At 40.2% G+C, this 23,069-nt stretch overlaps 1 long non-coding RNA gene across 2 annotated transcripts in view; it reads left to right on the top strand.

Annotated features, from left to right (window-relative positions):
* The window catches only part of LOC109957417 (uncharacterized), a 66,181-nt gene that overhangs the window by 15,849 nt on the left and 27,263 nt on the right, over positions 1-23,069 (top strand). The window contains exon 5 of one of the 2 annotated variants that reach the window (XR_002274560.1): positions 1,724-4,084. The exons of the other annotated variant lie outside the window; for it this stretch is intronic. This is a non-coding gene — a long non-coding RNA (uncharacterized LOC109957417). Of the gene's footprint in view, positions 1-1,723; positions 4,085-23,069 lie in introns of those variants that run through there. 2 annotated transcript variants of the gene reach the window in all.

The following is a 23,069-nucleotide window of genomic DNA, read 5'->3' as shown; positions in this document are numbered from 1 at the left end:
TCTGAGGTAAATTCTGATCTCACTGTTGCAGGTAAGAGCAGATGTTCTGGTTTGCCCTGTGGAACAATCAGAACAGTTTTACATTTGTTGTTGTTTGTTTTTGTTTTGTTTTTTACCTCCCAGAATTTAATCCTCAAGCTCTTGTGTGTTTTTTCTCCACGTATGCTAAGTTGTTGTCTTGGGAGTAGAAGGACATAAAAACAAATGTTTGGAAATGACTGCGATAGCAACTAGGCTAACAGCTGGGGCAGCCAAGGGAGCAGGTGATGTTGGGGCACGAGCAAGGCCTGGTTCCCCCCGTTACACGCACACGCACACACACACAGCCACCCACCCCCCACCTCCAACATGCTCTGTGAGGAGTCTTCATAAATAATCTTCCAGCAATCTGCCTCTCCCTCCACTCTCTTATTAATTACTTTTACAGCCAAAATCAAACATCTGTCATACTAGAATACAAATTAATTATGCAGCTTCTCCCCATCAAGATCCATATAACATTGTTCCTCAGAGCGTCACTCACTTCAGAGGCAGAGGTAGCAGAGAAGGCATAAGACTGTTTGTCTTTTGTGTTGCATCTTAAATTTTAGAAAAGATTTCCCTCAAGACAGTTAAAGGAGAATTTATTATCATTTCACTGAGGCTTTTCAGAGTCACTGTACAGACAGATGTAAAGAGATTACCTGGACTCTGAGAGCTCAGTGTGATTATTACATTTTTAACCTTTATTTATCCAGGGAAAGTCAGCTGAGCATACTTGCTCTTTATCTTTTACCCTGTTTGACATCTCCCCACCCTTTTCATACAGTTTAATTCCTGGCTTCTTTTTCATATTGTATTCTGAGACCAGAAGAAAAAATTCTTTACATATAGGACATGTATATAAGACTAAAATGCAAGATCATGCATAGACATAATTAATCAGAGTCTTAATTATATTATTCTTCTGTGTGTAGTTCTGTTTTAGAAGTGCCATCCTGAATTCCTCTTCCACAGCCAGAGTTGCGTGAGGTGTACATATTCCTAACACTCATTTTTTGAAGAATACATAAAGTTTATGCTCTGAGAAAAAGTTTATTCTTTGGCACTTGTGCGGAATGTTTGCTTTGTTCAGAGTGTAGTGCTGGTGTTGGACATTTTCAACCTTATTCTGGACCCATGTTTTAAACAATTTGACCAGTGGTTTTCATCAGAAAAAGATGTTACAGGTGAACACCCCTGACTTGTATCTTTAGGAAACAAATTAACTTGCTTCCCTGGCTAATGTATCCTAATTCAGTAGCTAGTACACTAGCTACGTTAGCAACTTCTTTAGTTGTAAAATAGACCACATTCTGCTATTTTTGTTGTTAAAATTCACATGAATAGTTCCCCAACACAAAAGTTGTACTTCATGTATTCTTTGTGCAGGCCACCCTTATTGATGGTTGTAACTACCACCCGTGGCTGACGGTACAGTAAAATATTTTATCAGCTTGATTTGATCAGTTTGATTGATGCTATCACACAAATGTTGGTCCAGACACTGATTGTTGAATGACGGATCATTCCTGACGCCAGCTTATATTTCAGTTGGAGGTCAAGTCACCTCACCAGTCACTCTGATAAAATCAGATCTGCAGCAAATATGGGAGGAAACATCACGGCTGTACCATTTTTAGTTAGTGTGTATGTAAACCGAGATACTACGGCTAAGATGTTTGTTTGTTTTTTTTTTTTACAGCCCTGTGTATTCCTGGCTTTAAACCAGGTTTTCTTCTGCTAAATGACTGTGTGTGCGGAGAAAGATGATCTTTGAGGTTTATGGGCCCACTGACAGAAGACAGCTGTCTGCCCGTCCTCCAGCTCAGCTCTGAGGTGTCCTGGGACTCTGCCTGCTTGCGGGTCAGGACCCCAGAGGGGAGGCACCATTTGGTACCAGTTACCGAGGAGCAGGGGCCACTGGTGCCTTCCTCCTTCCTTTCAGTCAAGGTAATGCTGGCCAGGCGAGCAGCCCCTGGCTGACCGGCAGGCACGGGCAGCACTACCCATCATGCCACAGTGGTGAAGGGCCCGGTGACCTTGACACAGGCCAGGCTCATCCCCCTCGCTGTGCTGCAGACTGCTTGGGAGAAGATGGATGGAGGCACATTTTGTATGGCCGCTGACTGAATGCAGCGTGTGCTAGGTGAATGGAACTCACTGTGATTATAACCTTCACTTATTGTGGAAACGTTGACTGAGCACACTGTGAAATTATTACTGTGCAGGCAGCACCGTTTTCTCAGCAACAGTTCCCACAGTTGGGTTGCATTTACACCAGGCGTGTTTAAAGAGAACTGTTGGAGCATTTCCTCTTTATGTTCGAGCTTCTAAACACAGGTGACTGGAGCAGTGACTGTTGGGGTTAAGTAGTCCATGGTAGGCATGAGAATAATATACAGTGGGTTCAAAAGGTTCTGGATAAATGGAGATGCATGTCGACTATTTATTAGTCGTGGTTACTAAACGCCATCCCTGGTAGGCCTTTCTTTCTTTCTTTCTTAGTTGTGGTTACTCAGTAGTTTTCCCATGTACTACTAGAGAACTTCATATCATGAAGTTTGGTGTGTTCAGGCTTAATTGTCAAATTGTTTCAAGATTTATTTGAATTAGGAGTAGTTTATTGTAGGCTTAAGCTTAATTTTGACTTGTCAACATGTAGCTATGTAGCCAAATGACATTACTTGGCTAGACTGCCCGCCTGTTCTCAAGCTAAATGGCTACTTTCTCACCTGGAAAAATATGAACACTTAAAAACATGGCATAATACCAGTCCAAGGATCCAAGGATGACAATTATAACAGCTTTGAGCCTGGATCAAAATTTCTACCATTTCTGTTTCCCAACTTCTTCTTTTCTGCTACTTTGCTTTTTGACTGGCCCCTAGTTAGAACGCTAATGTTTGCAAAAGCATAACTGCAACAGCTATGCAACTGTCTCCAAATAACAGAAGCATGTTCCCATACGGTTCCGAATCTGTAAAAGTCATCCTGATGAGTCAGCTTCAAAGTCACCTCTACTGTATATGCACGTGCATTGTCTGTATGTATTGTACCTGCTGTTTCTGTGCTAATCTTTGTCATAGTCATTGTCATCAAACAACAAACAAAACTTACCAATCCAAACAATTTATGACTGTTAAGCATGACAGCATATATTATGACAAACAACACATGCTCCATTATGCCAGCTGGTGTAATGATGTGGTAATGCTGGACTCATTAACTTCTGCACACAGTTTATAGTGGCCTTTCATGACAGAATTAATTGATTCACACATGCATTAAAACAAAAATAACTGGAATGAAAATGCAGTTGGATGCCGGCCTCCAATCAGTCACGAGCACTTCTGGTGGTAAAGCGGGCTGAAATCATTCATGTAAATGACTGGTCATATATGCAGTAAACAACCCCAAATAAGTCATTTTTTTCACAGCTATCTTTGCATTTCTCACCCAGCACATATCACAGTGAAAAATATTTTTTAACAGCTATTAATTACTGTACACATGTTTTAAAAAACATTTTTCTCAAGTTGATTGAATCCTGTAAATGTATTTGTCTTCTCAATGAATATTATTCAGCGGTGACATCTTCTCCTGCAGTTGAGCTCTCTGTTTGTTGTTTAACCCTGAATACTGATTAAATCTTTATTCATTATTTGTTCAAACGAGCCGTTAAATGGGGAGATTAATTTGTAAATTGTAATCACACACCTTCTAGACAGTTGGATTAAACTGCACAGATTGTGTTCAGTGCTGCAGAACTTACAGTCTGAGTAACTTCCCAACAGTTTTACACAAATGCTGCTTTACTTTTACACTTTGTTTGTTCACTAACTGGCCATAAGGCTATTAACAGATATCTGAAAGCCACATTTGTAGATTGATAGGACAAATTTATTATAATTCTGTATCTTTAGGCATTTTCTTCTACGGATTTTCCATTCAACATTTCTTCAGAGGTCATTGGGTTGTCAGTTCATCCAACCGTCTCACGAATGCGATATCTCAGGAACCCCATGAGAGAAGTTCTTAAAATTTGGCACAAATGTTCATTTGAATTCAAGGACAAATTGATTTGATTTTGGTGGTTAAAGGTCATTGCAACCTTACGTCTGTTACATTCTTGTGTACGCCATATCTCAACAACGCCTTGAGGGAATTTCTTCACATATGTTATGAACGTCCACTTGGACTCAAGGATGAACTGATTAGATTTTGGAGGTCAAATGTCAAGGTCACTGTGTCCTAACGTACGTCCCATTCCTGTGAACCTGACTGGTCAGCGGAGGCTTACTACCACGAGGTTATTCTTGTCAGGATGGAAAACCATTTGAAACAGAACTAAGACAATCATGGGACATTATAAGTCAAAAACCTCTATGTATACACACTGATGTTTGAATTACCAGCAAAAAGACAGGTAGTATTTGAGCTATTTTTCTGTGTACTGTGGCATATTTTAAGACAAATATCAACTGTCGAACACAGCCTGAAGATGATTCATTGCAAGAATGGCAGCATTACTTTATGTCTGATGCCTTCATCATGGTCAGGGCACTGTTTAGATCCCTCTTTCTTGGAACAGTCCAATAAGGAAACGGGATTTTCTTCCAACATACTGTATGTGACAGTGAAAGCCTGACATTTAATCAAAGATGGAGCTTGCATCAAAAATGAGAAAGAGGTCAGGCTACTGCCCCAGATGACTCACTACCCTGCCATTACTAACACTTTAAGCAATATGTTTAAGAATTTCCCTTGAATCTCTGAGATGAAATGAAGAAAGGATTTAACTGGGAGAGCTTCTCAGTGCTTCTGCTGTGATGAGGGTCACAGTAAAGCAGTCTCAGTTCTCCATATTGAGGAAATGGTTTTTATCTCCTGGGCTGGACATAAAGGTAATTGTATACAAGCTGTGCTCTGCTTCAAACCTGTAATGAATTCTTTAATCTGAATCTCATTGTTATGAACCATGCAATTACTTACCCCGGGATAAATAATCCAACTTTTTTAAGATGGAGAGATATTGTTTTTTTTTTCGCTGTTATTTTTCACTGTCACTGGTTGACTCTGTATTTTAACGTGGGTCCACGTGTTCTGTTCAGAGACCCCTTTGTGCTTTGTCTAATACATGACAATGAACCGTGAAAATCACTGCTCTCTAACTGTACCATCACAAATTTTACTGGGAACAAGTGTTATATGGAAAAATATCAAGTCAAGATGCAGCTGTTTTACAGCAGGTGTGAAAAGTTGTTATTGGAGATGTCTTATTGTCACCTATATGGGTAGTATAGAGTACACAATACACTGTCCAACTGGGTCATCTCCATCTGCTGATGAAGACTATGTGATATGGTTGAAAGCCCCAGAAAAGAGCTCCAGAAGCCACAAAGTAAAACTTGATTTGAGTTTTTTCCCCAAAATCGAGAACAGATTTTCACTCTAAACTATTTTTTAGTCATTTTTAGGATTTTTTTTATTTATTTAATGCCTTGCAGCTCTCACTTAAATTTATAATGAATTTTTTAATAAAAGCAGAGATCCGATTTCAGTTTCTATGTGAAATATTTCAAGTTATTCCATCTTTAATTAATGATTTGCACGAGGTCTGCCCTGTGCCTTGTTCTTGATGTGTACTACAGTGCATTTGAATAGTGTTGGACCTCTATGAACAGATGGAGAGTTTCTTTCTCATTTTTTTTCTAGAGGTTAAACGGCACAAGAAGATGCTTTGTTGTTCAGAGTACAAGGAGCCTCGGCCATCGTGCCTCAAAAGCCGCTCAAGATTTCATGTCTGAGGCAATCCTCATCACAGCTTGTATCACCTCACCAACAGATGTCAGTGAAGTCAGCGACAGCCGATCATGCTGATCCCCCCTGTAATCACGTGCGATGATCCCGCCAAGACACAGAACTGTGGGAAATATGTCCGTCAATACCATCACCGCAGGCAGATGCACCAGCATACCGCTGCCCACTCCTACCACCTGCCCGCCCTGTTCTTCCTTCCTTTGGCCTCCTCCCTCCCCATTGCTCCTTCTCCCTCCACGAGCTGCTGCCTTTTCTCTTGAGCTCTCCATTAAGCCTCTTCCCTCCTGGCAACTGTATGTTTCACAGCTTATGTATTTCTGTTTGACCTTTTTGACCAACATGTTTCTCCTGCAGTGTCACTTTCAGTGAACAACTGAATGACAGAAAGGCTGTGTGATGCAGATCTGTAATGCACATATGCTGCGTTTTCACTATCTGAACCCTGACGAGCGTTACTCGGCGCGGCACATTTTGGTAGGTTCCTATCATGTAAAAACTCAGTCACATGAGGTAAACTCAGTGAGGAGGGCAGTATTATTGGTATGTTTCTGATTACCTTGTGTTTTCGTCCAGGTCATGCATGTCATGATGTTCACAGAGGGCTGTGCAGCTGCCGTCCCTGACCAGCCCTTCCTCCCCATGGCCAGAGTTGCAGGTCAGTGAAAAGGCCGCTTCCTTGAAACAGAATGTGCCATATGCTCAACTAAGGAAGCGGCATCAAACATTCTTGCAAAGCTCAGCTCTATGTAGACTCTCTCAATGAAAGCCCTGCAAGGCACAAGGCTTCCAAACAATTTCACGTTTTCATGTTGAAACCCTGCAAAAACTGGGGAGCTTTGCATATTCACACATGCCACAGGCAAGCACAGTTGCTGCTAGCCTCTGTGTTGCCAGCAAAACCTTGACAAAGGTCATAAACAATTTGCCAGACTCTGTTATTAAGAGCGCTTAAATAAAAAGAGAAAATGCCACTGATGATCAGTTTGCCCAGCAGCTAGCTTCATCGTCTGTAGCCATTCCAACATATGCTTGTAAGATAAAAAATGTGGTATGAAACATGGGGAAAGATTGAATTTTGTTCCAGGCTACATACACCAAGTCAATCCTTCCCTCTGGAATCCTATTTAGTACACGATAGTAATGTCACCAGTGATGAGGATGTTTCTTGGATAATATAATTTATAGTAGAAAGAGGTCCATAAATGGGAGGCAGTGTAAAATATTTCCATTATGTGGGGATGTCAGTGGGTAATAAACGCTTTATTCTACTTTTTATGGCTCTCAATCTGTTGTTGTTCCCAGCAGTTTTTAAATCTGTTAAAATTCAGTGAATATCTTAATGTGCAATTTTTAAAGCAGGGAAGATCAGTGAGTCTTTTACAAAGTGACTCTTGGGGCACAACTTTTTGACTGGACATAAAATGACTGCATGTTCAGTAATGTGAAAGTCCATCAGCCAGTCTTTTTATTACCTCGGCCTCTTTCTTTTATACAGAGATTATACATCTTTCTTTACCAGCGTTGTAAAGGTTACGCAGTCATTTAAGCAGCAGTTGAGACAGATTGATGTTTATGTCATTACAGCAGCAAATGAAATGTGCCACTCTTCTCTCTTACTATTACATAAAGCAGAAATGAGCTTCATCCATTGATGACATTGAAGATACATTAGAGTCGAAGTTGGGGAGCGGAAGACGGTGGTAATTACCTGATAGTCTAGTGGGAATTACCTGCTTCTCTTGTAATATGATGAAGTCTGCACATGACTGCTTCCTGTAACTGGTGCTGTTGGGGCACGTGTCATTTTTTTGTCCCAGTAACAGAAGAACCTTTTCTGGTGTGTTATGGGGATATTGAGTGACCACTATCAGCATCTAGAACTGTTATGCCACCCCTGCTTCTGCTGTCCCCTTGTCTTCATTGTCTTATCGGCCAAAACACTGAAGTTTAAAACAGACTAGTTATTTACTGGAGTTAGTTAAATCACCCAACGAGCACATCTTTCCTCAAAGACGCCACAGTCCTATAAACTTGGCATTTTAATAATCAAAACTTACAGACAAAAAAAATCATTCCAAAACATATTAATACAAACAAAAAAAAATCTGCTGTTACACATGTTGGTAAAAAAAAAAATCCCCCTTCCATGTGTCCGGATTTTCTTTATCCTTGCAAGTGCAGTAGATCCTGAAAACATGGAGGTGAAATCTGCTGTTAAATTGTTTTCTGACAGTAATCCATCCAGATGCCTAAGGCTTTTTTAAACAACCCTCTTTGCTGTGAGAGTGATGATGTTGCAGGAAAATTCTTCATAATATGCGAAGGGAGAAGGACTTCAGAGTAAAACCTTACCGTGCACGAAGTTGAGCCTGGAGTTATGCTTAGTGTAAGATTTGCATAATACTGTATATAATATTACAGGTATAATGTTTTTTTTAAGCATTTGTAGTAGACAGTAGTGAACAAGGTGTCAGGTAGAGACTCTTTGATACTGTTGAAAGGAAAACTAGCTGTCATGGCTTATAGGGTCACACAAGACCTTGTTGACAATGCTTATTAAGTCAGTTTATGAATTGTGGTCTTTTCCACCAGAAGTAACAAGTAGTGACACCATAATTGTTGTTTTAAGCAGTCAAATCAAACTCCACTAGAATCAGATGAGATGAACCTTTTCATTTAACCCCACTTTGAGAAGAATGATTCAAATACAGTAAGTGAGAGAGAGACACATTGTTCCACCACAAATCCAGAATAAAAATGTGTGGGAACTTACATAAAAAAACATAAAGGACTCTTCTGAGCTCAGTCCTACACTGACCCCAGGATGATTTTTCCAACATATGTTACAGTGTTCAGCTATAATATATCTGCAGCTTGTTATTTTTGATTATCTGACATGTGAAGGTACTAAATGTTTCAAAACAAAAGCTATAATATTAACATCACTTCATCAAACAACTGACCAAATGCATATGAATTGTGATTAATTGCTGGACTTATTTAGACAGCAATCTGCTAAAACCACTCATTTTCTTTTACTTTCATGGCACTACTATATATTGTAGGGACTAATTACTGGTGAAATGATACAGAAACGGCCACTATTTAAGTCTTTCTTCTGCATGATTTACGGCATTATTGCTACACTTCATCTCTATCCTCAAAAGAAATTACTTGCAGATTACAGCTCTCATTTCACTTATCACAGGGTACAAGAAAAGGTTTGATAGCATTTAGGCCTTCTTGTTATGCTAATTTGGTTCCGCTGCCTCACATTAAAAAGAGGATTGTCGTTGCAGTATTAATGCATGGCTAAGTTTAAGCTGGCTGGGGCTGCATGGACTGAACACATGTCTAAACCATAAAACAGCAGTGATAGAATAACACTATTCACACAGCCAGAACATCCCCAGTTGCTCTCATCAGCATATGCCAGTATACTGCAGTTAACACACTCCCTCTAAGAGTCACCTTGCCTGTTTGTGTAGGGAGTGATCACCAGAACCGAGGCTGCTTCGGAGATTCTCTTATTATTTTGCCTTGATTAATACAGACATAAACCTGTGTAACTGAATCCCTGAGTTTAGCATAATCAGCTTTCTGCAGATAGCTAGGGGCTCTTCAGGACCCCCACCCCCAACACACACACGCTCCTGTTACTCTTGATGACACGTGTTTGTTTGTTTTATATTTAAATATCATCTGCCCACAAACGTCTGTCCATCCCTCCCCAAGAAAGAATAATCTGCAAGATGAAAATGTCTCAGTATGAGCTTATCCTGTAATATGCTGCAGCTCGACCTCATAAACTCATTCACATTGACCCCGCCTGCCCTCCTGTCCTAAAACACACTGTAATAAATGTATGATATGAATTAAGCATCGCCTCTTTTTGGATTTAAGGATCAGGCATCTGTAAACCACATCTTTTAAAGTGTGTCAGTATGCTCTGTGTAGTGTTTGGTGTGTAATCTTGGGTAACAACATGAAATCACATCAAGTGTAGTTGGAAGGTGTCAAGCTGAAGATCTGCTCCTATTTGTTATTCATATTTTTAACAACAGTTTGAGGGGTGGTACAGTTGTCATTGTGCATTCTGCTGGTTGCATTGTAAGAAATTTTCTTCTTTGCATTTTGCATTAATGCCTTAAATAATTTTTCTTAAAAGCTAGAAATCAGGCCACGCCCAGAAGTAAACATTTTGTTGAACATCATTATTGTTGTAAAAAAAAAACAAAAAAAAAAACAAGGTCATGAAAAGAAAACTGAAAATAAGAAGCTGGAAAATATCAATAGTTTAATTTGTGAATATCGGACTAACTTACAAAGCTGATTAAAAGATGATTAACATGACTATAAAGCTACTATTTCAATTCCAAAAGGGCAAACGTCTGAAATGGCCCCATCTGTACCTACATGTCCTGTCATGCACATGTAACTGCAGATTGGCCATAATATGCACTATAGAATAAGCTGTAATTACTAATATTATGCTAAAATGCAGCAATAAAAAACTTTTGAGACTGAACCCTGTCAGTGAAACCATCTACATCCACACGAAAGCATAACAGCGCTGTGAAAATCTATTTGTCATAACAAAAGTTCGCACTGAGGGCGACTACAGCTGAGCGGTTGTTCAACCTGGAGAGCTTCAGTGAGAGGAGGCGAGGGAACGCAGGCAGGGAAGCAGGGACATCAGCACGATCTGCAACATTAGTCACAGCAGATGGACATATCACAAGGCCTGGTGTGAAGTTGCTATAACACATAATGTTGTTTGTGCCATGTTTCCAGTTCTCAGTGCTGGGCAACCGGCACAAAGGCCTGGATCCTGAACTGAAACAGCTTGACTCGGTGTAATGAAATTGCCTGGATCCCAAGCGCATCCTCCTTTCTGCTGCGCTGTATTGGAACAATCATGTTGCCGCACACAATGGGAACCCGAGAGGATGTTGAAGATGCTTCTTAGCACTCGTGTGTTTTGGAAGAGATTTTATATTAGATACTCAGTTTGTTGTGGTGGAAGTAGTGATAATACTTCAGTGCATAAAAACATGCCAGGACTCATAGATACAATTTGGTGAATATTAGTCTGTTTTTCTGCCTCCCCCTGTATTTTTCCTATTCTCTTTTTGTATTGCTGCTCCCCCTCCCACCAGCTCAGCATGTTAAAGTGATCCTTCTCATTGTCTGCTGATGGTCAAAATCCAACTAAGCAGGTTTCACTTACTAGATGGTGAAAAGATTATGAGCTCAAACATCATTTTAGTTATGGGTCAGTAGCTTAAGGTTTTAATCTGTTGGTCCTCAAACTGCACCATCATCACTGTCATCAACAACGGGATCAGGACACGGATGTCTTTGGTCTTTGGATGTCTTTGGTCAATCTTCAGAGTCCAGAGAAATATGCACAAAGCATGGACTGTACAAGGATACAGAGATGTGAGAAATTTTGGCTGAGTAGCATCTCAAACTGTCACTGAGTCATGTGTAAGGCAACACGAGTTGAGTGTGAAATTAACATGGAGATATTATCCACTAATATAACGCAATCTTTTGTTTTCACTTGATGTCCCGGCTCCCATCTGTAGTCCGTTTGCAGTAAACAGTTTGTAATTCTAGTAAGGAGGAGAAAAATAGGTATGATAACTAATCAAAAGCATAAAATCAACGATGGGAAGTATTTAAACAGGGCAGTCATAAAAAGGAGGTCGAAACAAAACGAATGTCTCCACGTCCATAAAACAAGTTTTAAGAGGTGGTTTAAAAGATGACACAGATGCAGCATCCAGAGCCTCAAACAGAACAGGTGTGTGTGATTATGACTGTAATGTGGTTCATCTGGAGTTAAAGATCTTTAATGCAAATGGGAACCAGAAACATCACAGTTAGTAATTGGTGGAGGTTTAAAAACACACTAAAACAGCTGCAAAATGTGACGTTAGTTTGTTATTCATTATTATGACTTTATTTGAATGAATATTTGATGTGTTTAATCTGATTGGGGAAGGAAAATGATCCTAATGATGACGGCTGTTCCAACATGACTGCATATTTTATTCAGACATGAGGACTGTTAGGCATTGTAGGTGGAGCCTTTCACATCACATCAACACACAATAGGGTAATGAGGCTCCACATAAACGCACAAAATTACACATATAAGCTGATTCACACATCCCAGTCAGTCATGTTACAGGTACGATTGACATCAGGTTAGCGTATGGAAATGGTATGATCCACTTCAGACGTATTTGATACGGAATTAGATGCTTCTTTGGTTCATGAATGTTGTCTTCATCCAAAGTACACTGTTCAGAGTAAAACAGACCAGTCACATACTTTCTCTGAAAACTGCAGGTACTGCAAAGACTTTAATTGCACAAGTGAGCCTTAAAACTCCAGCTCCAGTGCCCTGAGAGGTGAAGGGTAGGACAGAAAAAGATAGAAGGGGTGTCAAATTTAAGGTAAGATAAGATAATCCTTTAATGTCATTGTAACATGTACAACGAAATTTTAGAGTAACCTTCAGTTGATGCAGCAATAAAAAAAAATTAAAAAAAAAAGTTTTTATTTTTCATTCATATGTGGTTTGTTTAGGTTTTGAACTGATATAACAAAACTGAATATGATAAATGGTCATTTGGGACCAGTCAGAAACTCTTCCCACTAAAATGCGTAATTGATTCAAAGCCAAGTCTAAATAAATAAATTTTTTTAGTGTTAGCTTTCTAGCTAACGTTTCACCAGCCAATAATTTAGCTATTGTTTGTCGAAATGGCACATTCACGTACTTAGCTACCATTGTTTGTGAGTTTTGTAGCAACGGGTGAAGTTAGATGTTGTGTCGGTTGTGTTGCCAATTTTTTGCACTGCAGACTTTGCATATCACTGTTCTTTCCTTACTGTTGTCATCGACAACATAAACCTTGAATTCAAACTTTATTATTTTTAGACTAGGCCCCCTAGCTCCATAGTTACATCCCACGACCCGTGTTGCCCTCTGCTGGTATGTTGCATTCTGGTGGGTTGTCAGATTTGTGTGCATTGCTCTTGAAATCAAACCACTGTGTTTCAAAAACTAAACATATCTAGAAAAATGCAAATATTTGTTTTTTTAAAAAGTGAAGTAATTTTGAATCATGTCTCAAGTCTAAGTCAAGTCCAGAATACCAGCATTAGTCAAGCAAGTCTCAAGTATTCAGATTTGCACCTTATGTCCTACTTGAGTCATGTCATGTGAGTCTCCCTCCTCTGCCAGAAAACAAAACTGGTGTGTACTGCAGAGCAATAACAAGGTGAAACTAGTTCACAAAAAGCAAAGCTTGATGCATTGTTGCTTGTTTAAATCTGTACAAAGTAGTTTTAGTATCAGAGTAGTGTTGTAGCTTTAATCCTGTTCCTGTATTTCCCATTTACCAGTCTCAGTCTGTGATGGTGTACACAGTTGTATATACAGTATATAAATAAAGGACCTACTTTTGACCTTTTCAAGTTACATTTATGACATACAACACTATAAAGTACTTTTTATAACACTGAAGTGTCGAGCTTTGCATTAAAAACAGCTGCTTTAGTAAGTGTCAAAAAATAACTTGACCCCTAATATCTTGAGCAGCAGAGATCTACAGTCAGAAAATTAAAAACGCCCAGGTATGACGGATGTGGGACAGGAGTGAAGGTCTAGACCTCAAAGTATCTTTGACTCTGCCGACTGCGACGAGAGAATGATTCTTTGTGTGACGATAAAACTATGCGGTATAAGGCCACATTACTTTTTCTTCCAGTGATTTATCACCCAGTTCCCTTGACTGTGCCCGGGGGCTTCAGACACATGGGCATGATTGATCGCTTCTGATTCATTTTAGGTTCTTGAACACACATTGTGGGAAGTTTCATTAATATCCTGATAGGTTGAACAAAATGACACTCGTGCTGAAGGGAAGTTCTGCAGCACTCTATAGGTAAATATCTCAGTCAGGCCAAGGGTAAATGCACTGACCAGATTAGAAGGGACATGGCTGCACTGTTTAACAGCAGCACATTAGAGCTCCAAGCCTCTGTATGAACTCTAATGATACATCATCAATAGTCAACAATTAAATACAGGTGAAATTACTCTTGTGTGCAATTTAACAAGCATCAGTTCAAGGTTTCTGCATCTTATCTAGTCTGTCTTTCTGTTGTACACTTGTTCACCAGATTAAAAAGTCAGCTATTCAATGGAGGTAATTTAAACCCTTCTGGGGCTACAGTCTGCCCTAAGACCAAAACATCCTCTGTAAGTATTCTCTAATCTTTAGCATGGTTTTGCATCCTTTATGAAACTATAATTCCAAATTTTCATCCATTGTCCCATGATGATCAACAAGGAAATCTTTTCAGTCAATTTCACTAGCCCCTTACACGCCACCTTTTTGAGGCAGGATTGGTGCACCTTTATTCCGTCTCATTTTCTGTGTATAAGGCACAAAGCCGGAGTGGTGGGTACTTCGCCTCTGGTCCTCCTTGGGAGGTAGTAACAGAGGTGAAACAAAGGGGAGACACGCTCTGTGTAGAAAGGTTAAGCCAGCAGTCAAGGACCAAGTGCTACGTTTTGATGACGTCATATGTGCGTGACACTATCACAGTATCTCAAGTCTGCACGTCTCTCTGCCTCGAGCTGTTCTCAGCTTCTCTCTAACTTACAGGTCAAAGCATTCCTGATACCACAAATGCGTTAATTGCAGTTATTATTCATGACATTCACACACAAAGCAAGAAACACGCTACCCATTTTTGCATGAAGTAAAAAAATGGTTGAAGAGCCAACAAAGCTACATCCACACTTATCTCTCCCACCATTGTTGTTTTGGTTTGTAGACTACTGGCATAAAATTTACATCACAGCTGACGCAGAGCGACTTTACGCCTTGCCTCTGGCGTGGACTCCTGGAATCCTTGCCTGCTGTCCGAATTCACAGGCTGGCTTGTGATTATACCGCCCTTAGCTTGATCTGTGGGATATTGGCGACCCTTTGAAACGGCAGTAGCGCGGGATCTCAGTGTAAAAACGATTACTGTTGCTCTGTAAAGAATCCTCAGCTGAATAACTCCTTAAGGCAGCAGCCTCCACTTGACAAAAGCTGTTTATATTCAGCTTGTTAGATACATCTCTGCACTTTGACTTGAAAAGATTCATCACATTAGTGTGGCAGGGAACTTAATTATGCTAAAAACCAAAGACATTTGCTGCTGCTCACTTTGACAGCATAGAGATGAAAAGTGAAGTCTGTGTCTATATGAAGTAACTCATCCTGGCCTGTGATTCAGCTCAGGGATACTTGTTGGATGGCATGTGGCCGCTCATTGAAAAAAACAGTAGCCATTAATTTCATCATTATCATTCCTTTGTGCAGCACTGATAGCACAGAAGGCGTCTTTAATTAAATCAGTGAGGACTGCAGCAGCCGTCCCCATAAGGCATACACTGGCCTGCAGTCACATCCGTCCAGGCATGCAGTCATGGGGTTGTAAGGTATATTTTCACATTAAGCTCAAGGAAGGAACAGCTCCTCCTCATCCAAATGAATCTGAGCATGGCCTCTTGTTTACTCTGTGATGTTTTGTGAGGGGACATCAGCAGCATTGTTATACAGCCTGCGTCTCTGGAGCTGATCTGCTGGCTAGTGTGTGTGTTACTGTATTTATCTGGTATCAGGCCCACTGTGTTTCATGTCTGGTGTAAATGCAGCAGGTAGTAATAGTATAATAATAACTTTATTTATCAGAATTAGAATCATATTTAATGAATAATTAATAGAAAATGAAAATAAAAAAATGTTTGTATGTACAATCAAGTATAGGAAAGGAAAGGATGTGTTATAAAGCATGCACATATATTACAATTAAAAATGTAAAACTGGTTAAAAAGGGCCAAATAAGTAAAAAGAGTGACTTCTAAAAGTAAGAGAAGGATTTCCAATAAAAGCACATTTTTAGAAGTGATGTATTTGTGTCAGTCCCCGGCCAAATGCTAAAATTTAGAGGAAAATGTTAAAAACACAGCTGAGGAAGTGTGAAGAAGTCAACACCACTTTAGACATGGTCAGAAATATGTTACTAGACTTACAGTATTGTTCAAAATAATAGCAGTACAATGTGACTAACCAGAATAATCCAGGTTTTTAGTATATTTTTTATTGCTACATGGCAAACAAGTTACCAGTAGGTGCAGTAGATTCTCAGAAAGCAAACAAGACCCAGCATTCATGATATGCACGCTCTTAAGGCTGTGCAATTGGGCAATTAGTTGAAAGGGGTGTGTTAAAAAAATAGCAGTGTGGCATTCAATCAGTGAGGTCATCAATTTTGTGAAATAACAGGTGTGAATCAGGTGGCCCCTATTTAAGGATGAAGCCAGCACTTGTTGAACATGCATTTGAAAGCCTGAGGAAAATGGGTCGTTCAAGACATTGTTCAGAAGAACAGCGTACTTTGATTAAAAAGTTGATTGGAGAGGGGAAAACCTATAAAGAGGTGCAAAAAATTATAGGCTGTTCAGCTAAAATGATCTCCAATGCCTTAAAATGGAGAGCAAAACCAGAGAGACGTGGAAGAAAACGGAAGACAACCATCAAAATGGATCGAAGAATAACCAGAATGGCAAAGGCCCAGCCAATGATCAGCTCCAGGATGATCAAAGACAGTCTGGAGTTACCTGTAAGTACTGTGACAGTTAGAAGACGTCTGTGTGAAGCTAATCTATTTTCAAGAATCCCCCGCAAAGTCCCTCTGTTAAAAAAAAGGCACGTGCAGAAGAGGTTACAATTTGCCAAAGAACACATCAACTGGCCTAAAGAGAAATGGAGGAACATTTTGTGGACTGATGAGAGTAAAATTGTTCTTTTTGGGTCCAAGGGCCACAGACAGTTTGTGAGACGACCCCCAAACTCTGAATTCAAGCCACAGTACACAGTGAAGACAGTGAAGCATGGTGGTGCAAGCATCATGATATGGGCATGTTTCTCCTACTATGGTGTTGGGCCTATTTATCGCATACCAGGGATCATGGATCAGTTTGCATATGTCAAAATACTTGAAGAGGTCATGTTGCCTTATGCTGAAGAGGACATGCCCTTGAAATGGTTGTTTCAACAAGACAATGACCCCAAACACACTAGTAAACGAGCAAAGTCTTGGTTCCAAACCAACAAAATTAATGTTATGGAGTGGCCAGCCCAATCCCCGGACCTTAATCCAATCGAGAACTTGTGGGGTGATATCAAAAATGCTGTTTCTGAAGCAAAACCAAGAAATGTAAATGAATTGTGGAATGTTGTTAAAGAATCATGGAGTGGAATAACAGCTGAAAGGTGCCACAAGTTGGTTGACTCCATGCCACACAGATGTGAAGCAGTTATAACAAACTGTGGTCATACAACTAAATATTAGTTTAGTGATTCACAGGATTGCTAAATCCTAGAAACAAAAACGTTTGTACAACATAGTTTTGTGTTTGTACAGTCAACGGCAGACACTGCTATTTTTTTGAACACACCCCTTTCAACTAATTGCCCAATTTCACAGCCTTAAGAGCGTGCATATCATGAATGCTGGGTCTTGTTTGCTTTCTGAGAATCTACTGCACCTACTGGTAACTTGTTTGCCATGTAGCAATAAAAAATATACTAAAAACCTGGATTATTCTGGTTAGTCACATTGTACTGCTATTATTTTGAACAATACTGTATGTGTGCTCTTGGTCTGGGGCTGTTTTTCCTGCTTTGGGCCCTGTAGTTCCACTCAAGTGCAATTGCAATGCTACAGCTTACAGTGACTATGAATGGGAGCAAATCCTGTGGACAGCCTTCCTTTTAAAAAGACTGCATGGATTTGAGATGAGATGTTCTGTAATCACACATGGTTGTAGTGTTTGTGTCTCCACATACTTTTGGCCATGTATTGAAATGCTTGTACAGCAGGTTAACGGTATAATGGTTCATAGAGGTTGAACCCAGACCATATTAGAGGAGAAACAACAGGATGACACTGACTAACTGTTTTAAAAACACATGGACACGCATATTAAAGTACAATTTTTGAACTAGATGAAGAAATTTCCTAAATGTTTTTATGCTGCTGTGATTTCCACTACTGCTCTAATTGGAAAATTAGTTTGACAGAATAGGAAATTGTAGATGTGTCTTTGATATGAAGCATCACTATGGGTGTGTTCTTACCTTTGTTATTAAAGCACAAAATCTTTTGTACACATTTTGCATTTTTTGGAGTTTGTACCAGGCAAATATTTGTGTGTGAATGAGTAAGATGTTTTTCCTATTATCATTCTTCTACATGAACCATAACACTTAGACAACATAAACATTCATTTCCAATGAATTTGTGTTTCCATGTAGAAACCAGAGGCCTCTGCCTGTTTGCATTTTCGTGCCCACTCGTTGTTGCATTTTTGTTTGCCTGTGCATGCCTGTGGACGTGCATGCCTGCACACATGCCGGTGCATCTGTGTTTGTAATATGTGTGCTTTGACAGAGTGGCAAGCGCGTGGACGGATTTCCCAAGCGTCCCAGGTGCCGGAGTGTGCTCAGTGAAGGGTGAGGACCATCTGCCAGGGCTGGGTGAAATCAGTGCAACATGCAGGTGCTGAGGTATTTACCCTAGCACGCAAGGCAACAAACAAAACAAAAACAAACAAGAAGAGAGCAAGGTGTTTGTCCTAGAAAATTCAGACCTTGTAGTCTTGTGTAGCATGTGTAATTGAAAGGTCTGTCACACTGTGTTTTGGTTTTTGCTTTCCCCCCATGAACCAGTAAGGTCCTCGGTATTGTAAGGTAGTAGCCCTCTTGCAATATGTTCTGCACCGGCTCCTAAACTGCTTTTGTCCAGTGCATTTTGCTGGGAAAAATCTTTGTCCCACGCAAAGTGTTGTGTTTCCGGTAGGGGTGTAAAGATTAGATTAACCAGAATGTGTCAGATAAAAAGGGTTTTATTAGTTCATAGGTGTGAAATCCAAATCTTGTGTGACGCTTGTGATAAGGAAAACATGTTTTCTAGTGCACATGAATGACGCACGTTGTGCAGTCTGTCTATCCAAGGGTAAGTGGAAACCGTGAACTGGCTTAAGTAAATTCTGTCGATGAATTCACCTGATTGCGTTTGACGTTTTGCTTTGTTAGCAACTTCCTTTTTTCTGATCTGCATCGAATATTTTACCTTTTTGTTAGTTTGTTAAATGTTTCCGTATTTATATTAACTAACCCTAAACCCTATAAATCCATCTACTAGACTGAGATAATTCATCAGACCAGAAGCCGCGGTATACGTGTCTAGTCCATCACAGAGCAGCGACACACCAACGCTATGCCATCAATATACATAACACATGCTCATAGCATAAACCAATTAATTCTCCTTCCATTATTTATGATCTCCCTCAGTCACTGAGGACACGGGGATGTTGAAATACACACAGCTTAGAGCGCTCCACTCTGCCATACATAATTCTTTCTGATGAATTGTTGTACAGATGTTTGCATGTTCTGTCTACAGACTGCAGTACATGTGCTCAATAAAACCAGCCCCTTCACTGTAATCCTGCCTGTAGGGAGAGTGGAGGGATAGAATTAAACAGATATTTATATCTAAACTATTTATTAAAGAACCATATCTGTATAATCCTAATATGTTATAAAGAGCTGAGGGGTTTCAGACGTACGTGCAGCACAGAAATCCAGGTGTACGAGGTCGTAAGTCGGGGGATTAGTGGAAAGGTTATTGTAATTTTTCATATAACACAAAAGCAGATTTCATTATTAAATGGCTGAATGCACCATCTGGGAGGAGGAAAATACTTCATCCACCACACTGTTCTGTACTGTACCTCTGTACACCAATTATTATTATTATTATTGTCGGTTTTCATCAACTCAGAGCAGTCGGTCAATTTAAATGAAAAGCATTTACAAAAGAATATTTGATCATGTACAGGACATGACTTTTTCTATGAATAGATGAACAGACTGTGCCAGTCTGAGTTATATCACAGTCACATTGTTCACCAGCGAAGGGCACAGTACAAACACCAGGATATGGTAAATGTCTTATACTTGTAAAGGACCTTTCTGTGCATTGAAGCACACTCAGTGCTTTCACACACACAGTGGTGCCTCAGGTCTCCCACATGAAAGTCAAACACACTCCCCACCTTACTTTAGTTCCCTCTACATAAAGAGTACACAACTTCCTGCACTGGCACTGAACATTCATACTGGATGTAAACTGTAAGGTGTCAGAGTAGTCCACTATGAGTACCATTCCTAGGAGTATGGGGCCAACACAAATACACATTTTCATGCTTTGTACTACGTTTGAATTAGAGTGTGGACACCTGAACCGAGCCCGATGGGACCTGTCAGTACCTGATGGTTCGAGCTGAGCTCAGACAGTATTGTACAAATTATGCTCAGGTCCAGATTGTGTTCAGACAAGTAGGTCAAACTTTAGGCTAGATGGTTGGAACACTCAAATGTGTGCTTTGTTTAATGATAAGTGAAAAACACTGTACAAATGCAACTGCACTGGGCTCAGGTCAGATGTGAAAATTATATACTATAAGCTTGTTGGGTCTGGGTCGGGTTTAGACGGAACTACACAGCCCAATATACTCTCTAGTTTGAACAATAATAATGATAATGTTAGTTAGTTAGTTAGTTAGGCCTATTGGTCACATGTGCATAGCAAGAAAAGGTAATTTAATTAAATAGTTGTGAATGTTTCCTCTAAATAAATCCTGACTGCTCATTCATACATGAATATAAACATGTATTATACTGTGTGTATTGGTGACACCTAAAAAGCTCAAAGAGGGAGACAAAATGAAAAGGGGTAAAAAGGAAATTACTGATGAGCATTGAACAGTCAGACACAGCATTAGACCTGTAAAAGAAGCCCATGGTCCCTAAATAAACAGTCATGTTAAGAAAGTGCTGACAGACAGAGACTCTCTGTGTGCTTCGCTGCTCTGCTCACGTTCGTCACCGACTCCCTCTGCAGACTCACGTGACACCGGCCACCCCGTTTTTGAACTGCGCTTGCAGCATTCTGTGACAGGTACGCCAGTCGGCATCAACGTATCCAGCCACAGCCGCGATGCGTGGCCCACAGCTTCATCCGTTCTGACTGATATTTTCTGTTTGTTGCCCCGGGGATGAGAGCCCCGATGAAACAAAGACACAAGCATAATGCTTTGTGTTGGGGCTGTTACACTCAGCAGAGATGGCGCAGCACAAAAGCAGATTTATTTTTTCCCTGTCTGTTTTTGCTGTGTTGGTTTTGTGTAAACCTTGATCAAAGTGACATTTTCTACTTCTGGCTTTGTGTATAAATTCGACTTGTAAAACATTTTCAAGCTTGTGGAGGTCTATTGTAGCTATTAGTGTTGACCCATCTGCTTTGCTTTTTTCAGCTTTGTGTCAGTCTCAGTTTTCAGTCATCTAGTTACAAACCATTCATGGAAACATGAGAGTCTTTAAAAATATATGTTGGGAGTAGAAGTGCACCGCACTTCTCTAATAACAGTTCATAGTGCAGATGTAAAGCCTGTGTACTAAGACACCAAACAGGCAACGTGACAAAGCAACAGTTAAGTCAGGTAAACATACTTATTATAAATGTACTTTTACAACTTAAAGCATAAGCGACTGCAGTAGTAGAGTTGTACAGTATCAAGGCACAAAAAAGAATGTTGTACTTTGGCATGTAAAATATACTTTTCAATAATTATGTACAATAATATGCTAATTTTAAAGCACAGAAAAACATTCAAATGCCATTTTAGTCCCACTTTTTATTCACCTGAAATATTTCCATGCATGTTCTGGAGCTGCAGCTGCTTCACGGTAAAATCCTCACACCTGCCAGGAACCTAAAACAAGCAAGGTGCTGTACAGATTAAAGCAAAGATGTGGCACTGTTTAAAATCTTCAAGTACATGATGGAAGGTTTGAGTGAGAGTTGCTGGATAAAGGATGGGTGCATTTAGAAAGCTTCTTTCTTTGTGACAAAGGCTTTTAGATGGGCTCTGTGCTTCTTTTAGATATTGCTTCTAAGCATTTTTAATTTCAGTCTTTTCTTAATGTGAAGCGTCCAGTCACAAACTGATTTCCAGCACAGGGGCGTGTCAGTCCATACCAGACTTCCCCGAAGGATACCCTCGTGTATCCTTGGTAAGGCAGCCTCCTCGCTCCGTGGAGCAGATATAAAAGCTTTGGGACGTCCTTCATCGTGGCAGACCAGAACGACTTCCAGGGTGAGCGAGGACTGGGAACAGATAAAATAAGGGAATTGGGATTCACCTCCTGTCAGGATTCACTGCCTGTAGAGCTGATCAGGCCTGTGACCTTCTGCTTACAGGACACTCTCTTTAAGGCCCAACCTGCCTCACAGCACGGTCAAATCTCCCAGACTGCTCGTTTCAGCACGGCAGCGCAGACTGCTGGTATTTACAGCTGATGAACACGCTCGGTAGGGGCCCGCTCGTTGATATATGTGGAAAGTCACAGTCATGCTTTAGCAGGGGTAAATTCAGATGCGTTGCACAGTCGGAGCTCTCACAGCCGCAGAATTGTTTAGAAAGAGGAGGAGGCTGGGACAGAAGGTCAGTAGCTCCATACACAGTTAGAGGAAGACACACTGTGGCGTGAGTGACGACATATCAAATAGCACAGAAGAAGCTCCAGTAAAGGCCTCAGAAAAACTGAAGAACAAATAACAGGAAATGTATTTTCTTGTACTGAGAAGTACATTCTTCACAGATATACTATACCAGGTAGAAAAGGTTCCCCAGATTTTCATTTTAAAACAAACACACAGTGATCTTCTTAAATGTAGTCAGTTACAGTGGATTGCAGTAGTTAGCCATTCTTAAGTGTGTTACACAATGAATGAAAATATTACATGAGAAGAATACCTGGACAGTCTCTAAAATATTGCTAAATGCACCACTGTGTTACACTGTCATTGCTCTCAAAGCTATCGACAGCAAAACAAAACAGCCTCTGAACTGCAGTGTGGTAGACCTGAACAGTTACAGAAGATACAAATACTTTACTAACGTAACTAAAGTGCAACTGATGTGTACTTAAGTAAAAGTAGTATTTTATTGCTTTCCTGCTTCAGGCTGCCTCTACCAGCCATGCTGTGTATTTTGCCCCTGCTGCACCCAGCTGG

Source organism: Monopterus albus, unplaced genomic scaffold (assembly GCF_001952655.1).
Source record: "Monopterus albus unplaced genomic scaffold, M_albus_1.0 scaffold26.1, whole genome shotgun sequence".
NCBI lineage: Eukaryota > Metazoa > Chordata > Actinopteri > Synbranchiformes > Synbranchidae > Monopterus > Monopterus albus.
The sequence above is the reverse complement of the archived record's forward strand: the minus strand, read 5'-3'. Positions and strand labels throughout refer to the sequence as shown.